The sequence below is a fragment of the Peromyscus maniculatus genome, chromosome 1 (assembly GCF_049852395.1).
Source record: "Peromyscus maniculatus bairdii isolate BWxNUB_F1_BW_parent chromosome 1, HU_Pman_BW_mat_3.1, whole genome shotgun sequence".
Taxonomy (NCBI): Eukaryota; Metazoa; Chordata; class Mammalia; order Rodentia; family Cricetidae; genus Peromyscus; species Peromyscus maniculatus.
The window spans coordinates 201,506,586-201,519,060 of record NC_134852.1 but is presented as its reverse complement, the minus strand read 5'-3'; positions in this window follow the sequence as shown (position 1 = coordinate 201,519,060).

Here is a 12,475-nt window from a genome sequence, read left to right as displayed (position 1 = left end):
TCAGTCCAGAGTCAGAGAGGTCCCACTAGCTAGGGTCAGCTATCTCTGTGGATTTCCCCATCATGATCTTGACCCCTTTGCTCATATAATCCCTCCTCTCTCTCTTTGACTGACTCCCAGAGTTCTGCCCAGTGCTTAGCTGTTTTCATCTGTAAAATGGATACAATGGTTTTGAGGTGACTTTTCTCTCCTGAATTCCTGTTGTACTCAGTGGCTTCATTCAACATCCCAAAAGCCCATCCTAATATCTTGCCATCCCTTCTGTACACATCCAACAAGCTCATCACCCACCCTGTGGTGTATGTTGTTTAAACTAAATAGATTAGTTTTATTTTTCATCTCATATATCAGTGTTCATCATATGAAAGTCTCCCTAAGCTTCCTCCTTCCATGGCTTTCTGTAGATGTAACCACCATCTTATTAAATAAGAAACACAGAACCAATGTAAAAGAGAAAGCCAAGAGGTCAGAGCTCAGTGCTAAAATCTCACCCTTCCTCCTGCAGTGGTCCTAGCTCTCCAAAAGAGAACTACTTCCTGTGTGTGTCTTTTCATAGTCTTTTTGTTCTGCCTTCTCATTGGTTGTAAACCCAAACACGTGACTGCCTCGTCACTGTCTGTATGTACAGCCCCCCAGGTCTTAAAGGCATATGTCTCCAATGCTGACTGTATCCCTGAACACACAGAGATCTACCTAGCTTTTCTACCAAGTGCTGGGATTAAAGGTGTGTGCCACCACCGCCACACTCTTGCTATGGCTCTAATAGCTCTGACCCCCGGGCAACTTTATTTATTAACATACAATCAAAATCACATTTCAGTACAATTAGAATACCACCACAGTTTTCCTTTTCTAAACAATTTTAATCCCAGCACTTGGGAGGAGGAATCAGGGAGATGAGGAGTTCAAAGCAACCCCGGCTACAGGAGATTCAACCAGTCTAAAAGACAAGCAGAGCTGGGTGGTGGTGGTGCATGCCTTTAATCCCAGTACTAGGGAGGTAGAGACAGAAATGTAAGGTGGGTAGAGACAGGATCTGTGGCCCCCTATTCGGTCTGAGGATTCATAGAGGTAAGAAGTTTCTAGTGTCTGCTGCTCTGCTTCTCTGATCTTTCAGCTTTCACCTTAATATCTCACTCCAGGTTTTTATTGTTAAGACTAATTAGGATCATGCTTCACAATATTCGTTAGCCTGCTTAGTGGGGCTATAGCAAAATGCCTTGCACCAAGTAAATTTGTAAAATAAGACCAACCATATAAACAAAGAAACAAATATGCAATGCTGAAAGTTCCTGAAAATGGGCAAACCCAAAATCAAGGCAGGAGACCCAGTATCTAGAAAGGAGATGTTATTTGTAACAGTGCCACTGATGAATCTTTCTTACCTGACAGAAGAAACTAAGAGGTTCCCCTCTAGCCTTTTTCATAAGGGAGATGGTTCCTTGGCCTACAAACCTTGACCCACCTCTTAATGCTACCAGGTTGAAGAAAGGCTTCATGACATGATGTGGGGAAGGAGTGCGAGTATTGAGACCATGCAACATTTTCCCATGGTCAGGCAGCTCATCGAAGGAGACACTATGTGTTACCACCTTTGTTTCTATTGTTTTTAATTCAAAAGTTTTTTTTTTTTTTTCCATTTTACATACCAACCACAGTTTACCCTCTCTTTACTCCTCCTGGTAACACCCCCCTCCCCCCGCATCTAACCCCTGTCCACTCCTTAGAGAGGGTAAGGCCTCCCATGGGGAGTCAACAAAGTCTGGCATATCAAGTTGAGGCAGGACCAAGCCCCTCTCCTCTGTATCAAGGCTGAGCAAGGTATCCCTCCACAGAGAATGGGCTCCAAAAAGACAGCTCATGCACTAGGAATAAATCCTGGTCCCACTGTCAGTGACCCCACAAACTGTCCAAGTCACACTACTGTCACCCACATTCAGAGGGCCTAGTTCAGTCCCGTATAGGTTCCCCAGCTGTCAGTCCAGAGTCAGAGAGGTCCCACTAGCTAGGGTCAGCTATCTCTGTGGATTTCCCCATCATGATCTTGACCCCTTTGCTCATATAATCCCTCCTCTCTCTCTTTGACTGACTCCCAGAGTTCTGCCCAGTGCTTAGCTGTGGATCTCTGCATCTGCTTCCATCAGTTACTGGATGAAGGTTCTATGATGACAATTAGGGTAGTCACCAATCTGATTACAGGAGAAGGCCAGTTCAGGCATCCTCTCCACTATGGTCAAGTTGAGGGAGGGACAAAGAGGGAGAGCAAGGAAAGAGATATCTTGATGGAGAAAACCATTATGGGGAGAAACCTGGTGCTAGGAAAATTCCCAGGAATCCATAAGGATGACCCCAGCTAAGACTCCAAGCAATAGTGGAAAGGATGCCTGAATTGTTTTCATTTTTTTTATCTGAATTCTACATATGTCACAGTGAAGCACTGATCTCAATAAGGTTTTGACACTGTCACCTTATACATGCTACCTCATTTTCAGATTCCTACAGACAAAAATCCTGAGATAAAAAAGTTGAATTTTATCTTCCCATTTCTATATTTGTGTAGTTCATGTCCTGTTGCTGGAGGGCTTCTCTCCAGGTTCCACCAAGCCCCACTACCCACATATAAAATAATCACTCAGACACTTATATTACTTATAAACTGTATGGCTGTGGCAGGCTTCTTGCTAACTGTTCTTATATCTTAAATTAACCCATTTCTATAAATCTATACCTTGACACGTGGCTGGTGGCTTACCGGCGTCTTTACATGTTGCTTATCCTGGCGGTGGCTGCAGTGTCTCTTTCCCCTTCTTCCTGTTTCCTCAATTCTCCTCTCTCCTTGTCCCACCTATACTTCCTGTCTGGTCACTGGCCATCAGTGTTTTATTTATATAGAGCGATATCCACAGCAATGTCCCGAATTCAACAAGAAAGATTTCAATTTCATTTACATTGAATTTCATTTTATTCCATTCAGATCTTCTTTTTATTTACTGAATGTTTTGTAAAAACTGTTTCTTCCATGTGTTAGCTGTCCCATCTACATCATTTATCCACAACATGAAGGAGTTACCCCTTTCACATTCACCCAAGGCTTCTGAAAAAATATTTTTCACAAAATGCGAACAGAGGCATGGGTCATACATCAGACACTTTCTCTATGTTTCTCTGTTGAGCAATCCTCTATCTGTTTTCACACATTGCCATAATTTCTCTAATGCAGACCTGACTATGACAAGAGGAAACTTTCTATGGACCCCATCCACCACATCTACATGTTCTCCTGGGGGCAGTGAACCACAATTCTTATAAACTTTAGAACTTGAGTCAGATAGACTTGCATTATTATTATGATTATTATTATTGTGATTATTATTATTATTATTCAACATATACTGTTCACTGATTGAATGACTCTAGGCAGTGTAGTTGGGATCACTGTGACATCTTTGACATCACTATGACAGGATACATGGCAGAAATAACTTAAGGGACTAAAGATTTCTTTTGGTTCATGGTTTCCTAGGATTTAGTCCATCATGGTGGGGAGGCACTGTGGAGCTCATGGCTGTGGAAATGTGTCACAAAGTACGCTTGCATCACAGCAGCTCAAGAAACAGGCAGAACATGAACAGAACCTGTGGTGGGTAGCCGGTCCAGCTTTGACCAGGAAGTACCACCCCCAATGAGGCTTCGGTAACTGTCTCGTCATGCCTATAAGGCAGAGCCCAGAAAGGAGCCCTGAAAACCTGAGATCTGGATGGGTCAGCTCTCTTGGTTCCTGGATCCTGGACGCTGTAGGTAGACTGAGCAGATTTCTCCAGAGAACACCGCTAGACTGCGCTTCACCTTTCCCAGACCCTGTTACCTATCCCTTCACTTGTAAATTACCCCACAAAATAAACCTCCCTTTTAACTATGTGTAGTTGCCTTAATATTAAACCAATAAGAACCAAGGTCCAGGTGTAACCTGCAGAGACCTGCCTGGGTGAGCTACTTCTGCCAGCAAAGGCCACATCCTGAAGACTCCACATTGCCCCCAGAGAGCACTACCAACTAGGGAATAATCATTCAAAACAGAATCTTCTAGGAATGATTCAAAGTTAAATCATGGCAGATAGGAAATAAAACGGATGCTGTTCATAATTCACAAATGAAGAAACTAACGTGTCATGATTTCTTTCACAGAACTGATGTGACTTCTGTGCTGATGTAGTAGGGTGAGGCATACAGAAAGCTGCTTGCATATACCAAGTGCTAAATAATATCGGCTGCTTTTAAGTTTCTATATGGCTCCACCAAAGAAGAAATGAGTTTACCTAGCCAGGCCATTGATCATGCTACTAATCTGTTACTTCTTCCATGTTTCTGTTCTTCATGGCTCTGATCACTAATTACAATCATATATTCATAGCTATTATTATTATTTAATTAAAATCATCTCTTTCATTAAATCATATGCTCCACAGGGACAACAACATCTGTGTCAACTTTTGCTCAGCTTTGCATCTCCAGGACTCTGCGTAGTGCCAATATACTCTATGTATATTTGGTAAATAAACCAGCAGTCCCTATGGAATTATACCACACACACACACACACACACACACACACACACACACACACACGCCACTAAAATCCATGACTAAAACACCAAGGAAGGCTTATTTTCTGCCTCATCCTCTCTCCCACAGGATCTTATGAAAAAGATATAAAATCTGGCTTTAATTGGAACAATTAAGAGAATGCATTGTACCCCTTTGCTAAAGGGTATACAATCAGATGTCTCAGTGCATCAATCCTTTTGGATTTTTCTCCAGGCAGAGGAATGTGGATATTTATGAAGACCACAGATACTGGGCTATGTAATTCTGAACCTGCTGCTGTATATTTTCAGCGGCAGAGCTGGTTTTCAGTGTTAGAAGGCCTAAAAGAGAATGGTACAAGACTGAGAGCATCAGGTCCTGGTGGGAGATAGAGACCTGCCACAAGCAGAGGCATTAAAGAGAGGAAAGAGCAGAAGCACAGTGGCGGCATGCTTTCCAAACACAAAGAAACTGGTATAACCAGGAAGTTGGCATCCAGGTCTAAGACCAGATTCTAGACTTAGATGGAGTCTAATTTCAACTCTGTGATTTCTACTTGTGTAAACCCCAGCAGGTCATTAGTCCTCTGTTACCTCAAATTCTCAGTTCTCACAATGAGGATGGATGTGTGTCTCTTAAGGTTGTGCCAGTGAATTCCTTAGGTCACCACATCACTTATTAACCAAGTGATGAAGTGGATTCGTGTTCTAGGGGTAATATTCTTGGTTTTAAAAAATAGAAGTAAGAAATTTAATATAACAAAAATCTTACTCTCTGTGGAAGACAAAGAGGGGAGGAAAGAGATGGATAAGGAAAACAAAAAGTAAAAACTCACCACAAATCATTTCAGTTAATATTAATATGTAACTCCATGGGGAACTCATAGAAATGCCATGAAGGCTATTTAGTTAGCATTTCCCAGACTTACCACATAATAGCATTTTTTAAGATGATAATTTTTAGGTTCTAAACAAGATCAACAAAACCACAGTTCCCAGGGAAGATACATACAATGTTGTATGAAAATAAACCAAGTGATTCTCATGACCCAACAAAATCCAGAAACCCCAATTACCCAAGAGTCCTCAAGTGTGATATACATATTGGCAGTATCAACAGCAGGGAACACTCAAGGACTTACAGAAGTTCAGACTGCCAGCCCAGTCCTGTGGGTGTGCAGTGTACTTTAAAATTTGTCTCATTGATCTATCCTCAGAATGAACTTTCTCTCCCTCTGCCTCAACCCTTTCTTCCTTTTCCTTTCAAGTGGTAAAATATTTGGCTTCCCGTGGTGCTCTGGCATTCTTTCCTTTCTTTACTGCCCAGTTTTTCTGTAGTAAGGTTTCTGGAAGGCCCAGATCATTGTCATCACATACACCTTCCTATCAATGACACTCTTTAGCAGTGGTGTGGCTGACAACACTTGCAACTGCTCTAAAGTTTTACCTATAGTAAGGTGTAAGCTAGAGTGAAAGCTCTCACAGTCAGTTGTGATACTTTATTTGTGCAGAAATGCGATATTTTATTTATATGTTAATAAATAAAGTTGCCTGGAGATCAGAGGTCAAATAGACATAAACAGAAGTCAGGCAGTGGTAGCCCACACCCTTAATCTGATCACTTGGCAGGCAGAGTCTCTGTGTGGTCAAGGACACAGCCAAGAATGGTGACCCAAGCCTTAAATCCCAGTACCTGGAGGTCTATATAGATAGGCAGTGACAAGGAAGTCATTTGGCTGGGCTTAGAACCAATGAGAAGGCAGAATGAGAAGGCAATAAAAACTCAGGTTACACAGGAAGAAGCTCTCTCTGTGGAAGCTACTGCTGGTGGTAAGCTAAGGCTAGTCATGGCTATTGCTCTGATCTCTTCAGCTATTACCTCTGTATTTGGCTCTGTGTTCCTTATTTAATAAGACTGCTTAGAAATTTGTCCACAATGGTCACCAAACATGAAAGCCATATCTGTAAACAGACTTTGTGATATTTTATTATTCCTCTGCATACAATAGGACACTTCCATGAAAACAGAAGTTGCAGCCAGAAGTTTTCTTGTGTCCCACCCAGTCCACAGCTGCTCATACCCGAGTAAATACACAGAGGCTTATATTAATTAAAACAGCTCGGCCATTAGCTCAGGCTTACTATTGGTTAGCTCTTACACTTAAACTCAGCCCATTTCTGTTAATCTATATGTTGCCACATTTTCCATGGCTTTACCTGTATGCTATTACATGCTGTTCCCTGGACAATGGGCTGGCATCTCCTCACTCAGCCTTCCTTTTCCCAGAATTCTCCTTGTCTGCTTATCCTGCCTATAGTTCCTGTCTGGCTACTGGCCAATGAGTGTTTTATTAAACCAGTGTACAAAAGCATTATCCCACAGCAGGAAGTCACACTATACATTGAGAAAATTACTAACAAAGTTTGAGGAGGAGTAGTTGTGAGAAGAGATAATTTAATTGATAAAGGTGCTTGCTGTTCAAGCATGAGAGCAGAGTTTGATTTCTAGCACTCCTGTAAAGAACTGGACACAGTATGCTTGCTTATAATCTCATAGCTTGAGGCATAGAAACAATGAGCACTGGGATTCACTGGCCTGGCAGAGTAAGCTAATAGGTAAGCCACAGGTTACAGTGAGAGATCCTACCTCAAAGAAATAAGGTGGATAGCTACTGAAGAATGACACTTTAGCTATCCTTTGACCCCAACACGCGCGCGCGCGCGCACACACACACACACACACACACACACACACACACACACACACACACACATTTTGATGATGGACCTTATGGATAGAAATAGAAAATTCAATGGAATAGTGACCTACCAGGATTTTAGCCATACCAGAGACATTAGCAGTCCTAGAGATGAGGGGAGGGGGGTAGCCATGTTGTTCTATCCCTGAACTGGGATTAGTCAGACAAAAGTGGAAAGTGCAGCATTGCTTCAAAACACTAGTTACAATAGCTGAAGAAATTCACCCCTACCTGAAACATCAACCAAGGCATAGAACTAAGAAGAAACATCCCGGCTTCCTCCCGTGACTACTACCCTCCTGTGATGCCATCTACTGGCTGCACCCAGCAGGCAGACAGAGGACCCAGACGTCTGGGTAATGCAACTACAAAGAAATGTATGATCAAATATAATAATAGCAATGAAAGGATCTTGTAGCAAACAAGACATGAGCAGGGGAGAAAGCAGACGAGTGGAGTGAGAAGCAAGTGGGGATGAGTGTAAAGGATCAATGAAAAGAGGACCCCATTGGGTGGAACAATTTGAGAAGTATTGGCTTTAACTCTTCTTTGAAAGGCTGGTAGAATTGTGCACTAAAACTATCTGCCTCTGAGCTGTTTTTGGTTGAGAGACTTTTAATGACTGCTTCTATTTCTTTAGGGGTTATAGGTCTATTTAAGTTGTTTATCTGACCTTGATTTAACTTTGGTAAGTGGTATCTATTAAGAAAATTATTCACTTCTTGTAGATTTTCCAATTTTGTGGATTATGGGTTTTTAAAAAATATGACCTGATGATTCTTTGGATTTCTTTCATGTCTGTTATTAGGTCTCCCTTTTCATTTCCTATTTTGTTAATTTGGATATTGTCTCTCTGTCTGTTAGTTTGGATAAGCGTTTGTCTATCTTGTTGATTTTCTCAAAGAACCAACTCTTTATTTCATTGATTCTTTGTGTTGTTGTCTTTGTTTCTATTTTATTGATTTCAGCCCTCAGTTTATTTCCAGCCATCTACTCCTCTTGCATGTGCTTGCTTCTTTTTGTTCTAGAGCTTCCAGGTTTCAGGTGTGCTGTTAAGTTGCCAGTATGAGTGCTCTTCAATTTTTTTTTTCATGTAGGCACTTAGTACGATTAACTTTCCTCTTAGCACTGCTTTCATTGTGTCTCATAAGTTTGGGTATGTCGTGCATTCATTTTCATTGAATTCCAGAAAGTCTTTAATTTCTTTCTTATTTCTGTCTTGACCAAGTAGTCATTCAGTAGAGAGTTGTTCAGGTTTTTGTTGTTGTTGTTGTTTGGGGTTTTTTTGAGGGAGGGTATTATTTGTTTATTTGTTCATTTTTGTATGCTCTTGGAACCCTTTTGGTTGTGCCCTGGTTGCCTTGTCCAGCCTAGATACAAAGGTTTGTGCCCAATTTTATTACATCTTTTCATGCTGTGTTCCTTGAGATCCCTGGGAGGCCTGTGCTTTTCTGAAGGGAAGTGGAGGAGCAATGAATCTGATCGGGGAGGGCACTGGGAGGAGTGGAAGGAAGAGGAACTGATATCAAGAAACATTAAATGAGAGAAGAATAAAAGAAAAAGAGAGAGAGAGAGTAAGGATGGAGGGAAGGCAGGAAAAGAAAGAGAGAGGGGGAGGAGGGAGGGAGGGAGGGAGAGAAGGAGGGAGGGAGGGAGGGAGGGAGGGAGAAAGGGAGGAAGGAAAGAAGGAAGGAAGGAAGGAAGGAAGGAAGGAAGGAAGGAAGGAAGGAAGGAAGGAAGGAAGGAAGGAAGGGGAAAGAGGATTCCAAAGTAGATACAATTCTAAACCTAAACCCCATGCTGGTGACTCCTAAAATTGCTCAGAAGATTGAAGAGGCACACTCCACACACCTCTGGACAATTTGATCTCTAAACGAACTCCACATCTCATATTCAGTGTTGATAGTATACACACCCTTCTGGCTAATGTCTGTAGTCATGACATATGTGGGAAAGCCTCACTAATTTTGAATAATGACGCTAATATGATTCAGTAGCAAAGCACAATTGCAGTCATTTTGTTAACAAAATGCAATTTTATTACTCACAAGTAGAGAATACATTATAAACTGAGATATAAATGGATATTATTAACCTAACCAGAATAAGTTTATGTAAAATTACAGCTCACTCTAGGCCTATATAACATAATCATTTATCACAAACACGTAAATCTTTAAGCGTAAGGGAAATAATTGTTATGGTTGAGAAATTGAAAGCAGAAATTAAGGGATCTTTAATTTATTGAGTCTGTGGTTCTCAAAGCATCTATGTACAGTTTAATGTAGCCCTTAAATATGAACCTGAAGGATCAGAAAAAAATTAAATAAGAAAATAAACTTAATATCAATATTTGCTTGGAAAACATACAATATTCAAAGTTACTGGAAATCTGAAGTACTAAGGCTGAACATCATGGAAAGACAAGTGTGTGTTAAGTTTTGTTTGCTTTATGATATTTTAAATGTTCTAAAGCAAAGCTGACAGGTGCTGTATTAATGAAAACAGAAGATTTATATGGGTGTAGGTCTCCTTAAAAATTTAATTATCAAAATAGAGCACATCAAACTTCAAAAGTTTGTAAGAATGCTGATTCTGATGCTACAGGTCAGTCTTAGTGTGATTCTGAACTCTTCTGTGTCTAGGTAAATTTATTCTTGTCACTAATGTCTGCTAGTGGTGTCAACTAAACACGCTTTCACAAAGCTAGTGTTTCACTGTACTAAAGGCAAGCAATACAGCACCTTTCAACTTCTGTGACAACACATCCCATTTTGATAAACATAAAATCCACAGCTATTAGAAATTCTAATAAATACCATGATATTTAGAAGCAAAACAAAAAAGATAAAAGCAGCAATTGCTCTTTGGAGTTTCGTAGAAGTTTAATCGGAGCAAGTTGTAACAGCGGGTAATAGCCAAGGCTTTTGCTCCTTTTCTGTTGCTGTGGTAAAATACCATGACCAAGGCAATTTGTGGAAGGCAAGCTTTATGTGGGCTTATGGTTCCAGGGGAGAATAGTCTACCACAGCAGGGAGGCATAGCAGCAAGTATGCATGCAAGCCAGAGTGAGAAACTGAGAGAGCAAATATCCCATCCTCAACAGCAAGCAAGAAGCAGAGAAAGCAAATTGGATATAGGGCAAGACTACAGATTCATAAAGCTCATCCTAGGAACATACTCCCCTCAGTAAGGCTGCACTGCCACTACCTCTCCAGTGCCACCAATTAGAAAACAAGTCTCCAAACACTGGAACCTGTGGGGACATTTCTTTTCTAAACCACTAAGCCATACAAAAAGATGGAGATTATTACCAATGTTGTGATTCCATTATCCCACAAGAAGGTTCTCTGAGAGAACCTTCAAATTAGGACCACTATCTTCAATCTTTCCTTGCACCTTCAAATAAAAATGTGAGCCTTAACACCCAGAACTTGAATCCAGATATTGCACATCTTGTGGACTTCTGGCTTATTAAAATATCATGATACATTTACAATGTGTTATAAGTGAAGAATGCACAAGTGCCATAACCCTCTTTGTGATATTTCTCTGTTTTCCAGACCCTTGAACTGTTTCAGGAGAAGCAATTTCCAAATTCAGCACTGAGTCCTTTCACCCTGTCTGTCTTGGTTCATGTTTTAGGTCCACGTGAGCCTTCCATTCCAAGTAACCTTAAGACAATCTCTGCATCATCTTAGAACATTCAGAGGAGGTGTAACATAGGTTCAGGATCAAAGACTTACATGGGGTCTTATTGTCCACATAAGGCACTGAGTGTCTCCAGTAATCTGTGAAATGTGCAGGAAGCAAGCTCTCCAGCTTGAGCTGCTTGCTACTTAACCCTGGTGAGCTGGCTGCCTTCCAATTCAGGTAATTGCATCCTGTCTCCTCAAATTTCTTTTGCAATTTCAATCAGATATGTTATACTCCTTAGCATAGCTGCCAGGAATGAGAGTTCAAGATTCCCTTACAGCTGTTCAACAGCTGTTATGTCCTAATCGAAGAAGTAGCTACACCTCAACAGTGGATGAAATGATTCCTTGCTATTTTTTTTTTATTTTTTGCCATGAGAGGCATTTTGAGGTTTAATGAACTAACATGATTCATACAGCTTCTGTGGGGCAAGTTGTGGTGTAGATGGGAGATAATCACCATTGAATATTTCCAAATAGCTATGAAGCTGTCTTCATCTTGGAGTGGATCTTAAGCATGAAATTATGCTGAAGCATGAGACAGCATTTAAGCTATCGTATAATCTACTTAAATGTGATAGGAAGTTATTAGAAGCCAACATAGGTTGAATTAGGAATTATATGCCTTTACCTCTTTGTATCATTCTAAATCAGTGGTTCTCAACCTTCCTAATGTTGTGACTCTTTAATACAGCTCCTCATGTTGTGGTGACCCCAACCATAAAATTATTTTCATTGCTACTTTATACTGTAATTTTGCTACTATTGTGAATTATAATGTAAATATCTAACAGGCAGGATATCTTATATGCAACTCCCAAAGGGGTTACAACCCACAGGTTGAGGACCACCACTCTAAATTACAGACCTTAGGATTCAACCCACTTAGTAGAGGATAACTAAGCTTTTCATCCATATTTCCCATGGTGTTATTTACAGACTCTACAAGATATTGACCTAACTGTGTCCATCAGTTTCCCAAATCTGTATGAATGCCTGTGCCTGACTCTTAATCATAAAAGCATGCTGCATAAAATAACTGCAAATCTAAGCAAATCCTAGGTGTGTTTTGTCATATCTCATGCTTTCTGTAAGTCAGGAACTGACTGGTAATTGGTGGAAAACATTTCTTTTCCACCTGATATAGGCAGGGTCCCTTGACTGTGCTCAGCTGCTCAGTACATTGCTCCAGAGAGTCTACAACAGTTTTATTCACATGCTTGATGTTTTGGCTGAGTTAGACAAAGTCAGAGTGATTCTTCATTTTAGGGTCCAGGCTTTTTTTTTTAATAAAATTTACAGCAAGGTAAATGATTGCATAGAGATTAAGGCCATGGAGAGCCTGAGGCAGGAACTGCAAGTTTTCTAAAATGCTGCATCTGGGAAAATTATCTGTATCACTTTACTTGTTTGGTTTAGACAGTCACAGATTCAGTGGG